Source organism: Lipotes vexillifer, unplaced genomic scaffold (assembly GCF_000442215.2).
Source record: "Lipotes vexillifer unplaced genomic scaffold, Lipotes_vexillifer_v1.1 scaffold141, whole genome shotgun sequence".
NCBI classification, from domain to species: Eukaryota; Metazoa; Chordata; class Mammalia; order Artiodactyla; family Lipotidae; genus Lipotes; species Lipotes vexillifer.
The window spans coordinates 33887-41460 of record NW_006792108.1 but is presented as its reverse complement, the minus strand read 5'-3'; positions in this window follow the sequence as shown (position 1 = coordinate 41460).

Here is a 7574-nt window from a genome sequence, read left to right as displayed (position 1 = left end):
TCCTGCTGATGGTTATGAGGGTGTACCAAATGTTACTTACGAAGAACATGTTACATTTCTCTGTGAAGCAACTGGAACAGCAAATTTAGAGAAGACAAATGGTCCAGTATTGCTTCTCTTAATTGTTGAAAAATTCTGCCATAGGGCTGCCATTGCTGGTCTTATCATACCTTTAGATGTTCCTCAATTCAAGCTTTTGACATTAGCAGCTACTGAGAATAAGCATGGCATATTTAGAGAACAGCAAGAACTTTTGATTGCTGCTGATCAGGGAGCATGGGGCTCTGAGGTGGGAATAGGGCGTTTGGGGAGGGTAATAGCAGCATGGGTCTCTGAGGTGGGAATAGGGCGTTTGGGGAGGGTAATAGCAGCCTGGGGAGGTGGGAGCAGCAGCAACAAGCCTAGGGAAAATTTTATGCCTAAGGGAAATTAAATACAGAACTGATGGTGCTTAAAAAAAGCCATCAGTGACTTCCTCTGATAGGTTCAAGTGCTCATTATTTAGCTTAGCATAGAAGACCCACCATAATTGCCACTCGTATAAGCCTTTTGTTGTAGTCATCATCACATTTTCTGTTCCCTGAACATAACTTGCATTGTCTTGCTTTTATGCCTATTCTTATGCTGTATCCTTGTCTATATACTTGACTGTACCCTTCAGTCTGTATCTGTAAGCTCTGACTTCAGGCAATATTACCTTCCTTCCCATAGCACCTTGTGGATATCTTGTTACAATTTGGCATATTTCCTTATGATTATTGTTTACATATCTTTTTTCCCCCTAGGCTTTACTTTCCTGAAGGGCCTGGACTATGTTTTATTCATGGTTATATTTTACACTCTTGGCACTGTTTGTGGCCTACAATAAACATTGGATGGAAGGCAGATAGAATAGTGAAGTGCATGAAGGAGAAAGTACAAAAACAAAATGTGTTGTTTTAAAAATAATTGTACCATATTTTTTCATTGGATTTTACTTTGAATCCAATACTGTTTAACAACGTAAAGAAATACAATTCTACAGGTATTATTAATTAACAGTACGACTGCAGAGTTGTGAAAATGTATGCCAGCCTGTCCCAGAGGCAGCCTGAAGTAGAGGAAAAAAAGATGAGATGAATGTATCTCAGTTCTTTGAATCCACTGGCAAAAAAGTCCATCCAGCAGATAATGTTATATTAGGTATGAAGCAAATGATTATCATTTGTGATTCTAGCTATGTCTCCCCTGAAAAATATCTTAAGCACAAATTTCTGCTCATTGTGCATTACTTCTCTGGAAAGATTTTGTTTGGACAAAAGTCACAAAGAGGGTAATGTGGTATTAGAGTGAATTTTTAGTAACAGAAAGGTTTAATGATGAAGAGAACATAGTGATTCTCATAACTAGATTATTCACTTGAATTCCTTTCCTCTTCTTTGTCAATCCTGTTCTGCCTCATTTCTAACTTCCTGGGTTGACATGCCCTTCAGGATTGAGAACCAGACTTGGTTTATCCCAGTCTGTAAACATCTTTTTGGACCTGTTCCTTCCAAGTTTTAGTCAGTGGTCCTCGAACTTGGGTATATGCCATAATCCTAAAATGCTTGATAAAAAATATAGATGCCTGGACTATTAAGAATTTCTGAGTGTGACCAGAACACCCACAATTTTTAACATGCCCCATAATTTGAAACCCTGGTTTGGATCTTTCCTGTTTAATATATCCCTGAGATCAAATAACTCTATATCACTTCTTCAAGATTCAGCTATTCCTGAATTCTTCTGATATCCATCAGAAGATGGATACCTAGACAGTACTTATTATGGGCTGAATTTTGTCCCCTCCCAAATTTGTATGTTGAAGTTGTAACCTAGAGCACAGGCTGAGCAGTTGTGGCACAAGGGCTTAGTTGCTCAATGGCATGTGGGATCTTCCCAGACCAGGGATCGAACCCATGTCCCCTGCATTGGAAGGCAGATTCTTTACCACTGGACCACCAGGTAAGTCCCTCAGGTGGCATTCTTAATGCTTACTTCTTAATTGGACAAACTTCTGCTTGCTTGTATGGGCCCTGGATGTGAATGAAGTCAAATTAAAATTGTCTGACTGTAGATGAAATTCAGGTACCACATGGCAATTAATGTAGTTACAGGACCTTTTTTCTTTTTTTCATGTGACTGTAGTCAAAGCAATTCCAGCAGTTTTTTTTTTTTTCCCCACTTTAAACTAGTAGTGTGTTCATTGGAATTAGCGAGAACAAAAAGAAGGGGAAACAGGCCGTTACCTAACCTAACTCTCTTACCCACGACCTCTATGGACTATTTTGCAAGCCAAATTGATAGTTGTCATATTAAAAGCCCACTTTAAGTTTTTATTCTAATTCAACAAATATTTACTGTGTACCTAAAATACATCCATTACTATGTTAGAAATTAAGTATACAAAAGTGAATAGAGCATGGTTTCTGTCCTAAAGGAGGAGCATGCACTTCAATATATACAACAGAGGAAATAAATGTATCAATAGAATAAAAGATAAGTATGGGGCAAAATGACTATTTTGATTGGAACCAACTTAGTCGTTCTGAATCTGGGAGATTCTGAAAATTACTAAGAGAGCATTTTAAAACTAGAGTCCCAGATTCTACTTCAGATCAACTGATTCAGCGTTTTCATGCATAGGGCCTTTGATTCTGTGTTTACAAAAGCTCTCTTATGGTTTCTCATGCTCACCAAGGCTGAAATATAGTGGTCTGGTGGATCTTAACTGTAGTGCATGTGAAGTGGAAGTTGGCGCTCAAGTAGGAGGATAAGTGATGGTCCATGTGCTAATGTTTGCTGAATCAGTTTTCAGAGTTGAATGTACTCTATGTGATTAAAAATATTACTAGTGTCTCAACTCTTCTTCTTTTCATTATCCTCACACATAATATTTTAAAAATATAAATCTTAAATAAATCACTTCAATAAATGAAACCTAAACTCCTCCCACAACCTGTAAGGCCCAGCATGGTCTGGCTGCTGTTTAGTTTTCCAACTTTATCTTGAGCTATACCTCTCCTCACTCACTGTGCTTCAGTTACATATGTCTCCTTTAATGCCAAGGTCTTTTCTATCTCTGGCCTTCCCTCTTCCTGAAATGATTTTCTAGTTCTCTGAGTAGCTAGCTCTTTCTTATCCTTTGTATCTCTGTTTAAATATCACCTCCTGGGCTTCCCTGGTGGCGCAGTGGTTGAGAGTCCGCCTGCCAATGCAGGGGACACGGGTTCGTGCCCCGGTCTGGGAAGATCCCACATGCCGCGGAGCAGCTGGGCCCATAAGCCATGGCCGCTGAGCCTGCGCGTCCAGAGACTGTGCTCCGCAACGGGAGAGGCCACAACAGTGAGAGGCCCGCGTACCGCAAAAAAAAAAAAAAAAATCGCCTACTCAGAGAGGCTTTATCCTGAACATCCTATAGAAAGTGGATCTACGGTTAGTCTTTCACTATCTCGTCACACTGTTTCTTTTATAGCACTTATCATAATTTACACTTCTCTTGTTTGTTTATCATCTGACTCCTTTCCTACAGTGTATAAACTCCATTATCATATTGACCTTTTCTATCTTGTTCACTATTCCAACCCCAGGACCTATGTAATGTCTGGTGACATAGTAAGTGTTCAATAAAGAGGTTTTGAATATGTGAATGAATCTTTATTTTGTAGATGAGGGAGCTGAGGCTTAGAGATGGTAGATAAGTGACTCAAGTTATTTAGTATGAAGGGATGGAAACAGGTTTCAAGCCCTGGCAGCTTGATTGCAGCGTCTCCATCACTAATCACCAAGCCATAAGAAGGGAATGTAGTGGGCAGACAAAACAATAAATGCCTTTCTAATAGCACAATGTAGCAGAAAGCACTGGACTTAGTATCAGAAGTTTTGTGTTCTTTTCTGGCTCTGTTGACAGGAATGAGAAGACTCTACCAGTCCACATGACAGAGTGGAGGAGGGATGTTATCCAAACAATAACTGGGGGCTGTACCAGAAGAACTGGAATAATCCTGGGGAGGAGTGAGGGCAAATAACAAATGTCCAGCACAGGATTCTAGTACATTCCCACAGTGCATTGAGAGGCTACATATACCTTTCCCACAAAGGCCATCTCTTTTGTCACTATCTTTTGCAAATCACTTAAAGTTTTGAAATGTAACATTTTCTAAGGAATATTAAATTTGGAATGAAATTGTGGGGACAGCTGGCATCAAGATAAATTATTAAATGTTAAGTCTGACAGCACAGACTGACAGTTGAGAGAATATGATAATATTTTCTACTTTAATAGATGCAAAATCATGGAAGGACTGGATGTTGGGATTCTTTTCTCCCTTCTTAGTGTAAATGACTCTCTCCATTCATTCCAAAAGTGTGTCTAGTATATATAGTAATTGTTCTCTAGCTATATTATAAAGTAGGGTTCAAGTTTATATGATTTGGTCTTCCTGGTATAAGGTATTTCCAAGAACATACATCTATTTTTTAACTTCTGATTTTTATCTAGGAAAAAAATTAGTGATTTTGTCCATCAGGTGCCTATAAGATTACTAGCTCAAAGATAATTTACTTTTCAAGAGGATAATTATACTTTAGTGGGGAAAGCCTCATTATTCAGAAATGAAAAGTATAGCTGGAGGGGAAAAGTTATAAGTAATGGTGAAATATGGGGATGGAATTTAAAGAGTCAGCATTTCTTCTGATGAGATCTGATTTACTCATGCATTGCGTACATTCATTTGTCAAACATTAACTGAACATTTCTTTTTTATGAGAAATAAGGCTCAAATAGAGTAGAAAGTATACAGGACCCAGGAGTCAAAAGACCAAGGTTCTAATCCTTGCTGTGCCTCTTGGTAACTGTGAGTTATGGTTCCTTCTTGACTTTAAGATGGGGATAATATAATCTGCCCTGCTTGTCTTTCAGGATTATAGTAGAGGTTGAAAGAGTTCTGCAAATTATAGCTCTCCAAATAAATATGAACTATTTTTCTTATTATGTGCATGGAACTGCTTCATATAGAAGATTTTTAAAAATCACCATTCTTTCTACTATACCTTGGTTTACCAATCCATTTCCTAGAATCATTTTTTTAGTAAGACTCTTTTATAGGGCAGTTTTTGATTTACAACAAAATTGAGAGGGAGGTACAGATATTTCCCATATACCCCCTTCCCCGACACATGCATAGCCTTCCCTATTATCATAACATTCACCAGAATGGGGGATTTTTTACCCAGGATGAACCTACAATGACACATCATAATCACACAAAGTCCATAGTTTACCTTAGGGTTCGCTCTTCGTATAGTACAGTCTAAGGATATAGGCAAATGTGTGACATATATCCATCATTATAATGTCATACAGAGTATTTTCATTGCCCTGAAAATCCTCTGTACTTTGTGTATTCATCACCCCTGTGCTCCCCTCCCCTTCGGCTCCCAGCAACCACTGATCTTTTTATTATTCCCATAGTTTTACCTTTTCCAGAATGTCATACAATTGGAATCATACAGTATGTAGCCTTTCAGATTGGCTTTTTTCACTTAATAACATGCATTTAAGGTTACTCTATGTCTTTTAATGCTTGATAGCTCATTTCTTTATACTGTTGAATAATATTCCACTGTCTGAATGTACCACAGTTTATTCATTCACGTACTGAAGGAGATCTTGGTTACTTCCAAAGTTTTGGCAATTATGAACAAAGCTGGTATAAACATCTGTGTACAGGTTGTTTTGTGGACGTAGGTTTTCAATTCCTTTGTGTAAATACCAAGAAGTGTGGTTGCTGGATCTTATGGTAAGAGTATGTTTAGTCTTGTAAGAAACTGACAGACTATCTTCCAGAAGTGGTTGTACCATTTTACATTCCCACCAGCGATGCATGAGAGTTCCTGTTGCTCCACAAACTTGTCAGCATTTGGTGTTGTCAGTGTTCTGCATTTTAGCCATTCTAATAGATGTGTAGTGGGATCTCATTGTTGTTTTAGTTTGCATTTTCCTGACGACATGTGATGTGGAGCATCTTTTCATGTGCTTATTTGCAATCTGTATGTCTTCTTTGGTGAAGTGTCTGTTAAAATCTTTGGCCACTTTTTAATTGGGTTGTTTGTTTTCTTATTGTTGAGTTTTAAGATTTCTTTGTATATTTTGGACAACAGTCCTTGGTTGGATGTGTCTTTTGCAAATATTTTCTCCCAGTCTGGGCTTGTCTTCTTATTCTCTTGACATTGCCTTTTGCAGAGCAGAAGTTTATAATTTTAATGAAGTCCATCTTATCAATTATTTCTTTCATGGATCATGTCTTTGGTGGTGTATCTAAAAAGGCATCACCATACTAAAGGTCAGCTAGGTTTTCTCCTATGTTATCATCTAGGAGTTTTACAGTTTCACATTTTACATTTAGGTCTCTGATCCATTTTGAGTTAGTTTCCTTGAAGGGTGCAAGGATTGTGTCTAGATTAATTTTTTTGCATGTGTATATCTGGTTGTTCTAGGACCATCTGTTGAAGAGACTTGTTTTTTGCTCCATTGTATTGCCTTTGCTCCTTTGTCAAAGATTAGTTGACTGTATCTATGGGTGTTTATTTCTGGAATTTTATTCTTTTCCATTGATGTATTTGTCTGGTCTGTTGCCAATACCACACTACCTTGATTACTGTAGCTTTATAGTAAGTCTTGAAGTAAGGTAGCATTAGTCCTCCAAGCCACCGCAATGAGAAGCACGCGCACTGCAACGAAGAGTAGCCTCCGCTCGCCGCAACTAGAGAAAGCCCATGTGCAGCAACAAAGACCCAACGCAGACAAAAATAATAAAAGAAAAAGATTGCTCTAGTAGCGTTTAGTTGTGTTTAACGTCATTTGAAGCAGTTTTGTTAGATTGTGTTGACAGCTGTCATATCAGCGTGCATTTAAAAAAAACTTACCAAAATTGGTGAATTTTTGTGTAGCCATTTTAATATTGAAGATGGAAGAAAAACAACATTTTCAGCATAGTATGCTTTATTATTTCAAGAAAGGTAAAAACACAACTGAAACGCAAAGAAAGATTTGTGCAGTGTATGGAGAAGGTGCAGTGTATGGAGAGTTCCTGTTGCTCCACAAACTTGTCAGCATTTGGTGTTGTCAGTGTTCTGCATTTTAGCCATTCTAATAGATGTGTAATGGGATCTCATTGTTGTTTTAGTTTGCATTTTCCTGACGACATGTGATGTGGAGCATCTTTTCATGTGCTTATTTGCAATCTGTATGTCTTCTTTGGTCTTCTTTGGTGAAGTGTCTGTTAAAATCTTTGGCCACTTTTTAATTGGGTTGTTTGTTTTCTTATTGTTGATTGAACATGTCAAAAGTGGTTTGTGAAGTTTCGTGCTGGAGATTTCTCGCTGGACGATGCTCCACGGTCAGGTAGACCAGTGGAAGTTGATAGCGATCAAATCAAGACATTAATTGAGGACAATTAACATTATGCCGCATGGGAGATAGCCAACATACTCAAAATATCCAAATCAAGTGTTGAAAATAATTTTCACCAGCTTGGTTATGTTACTCTCTTTGA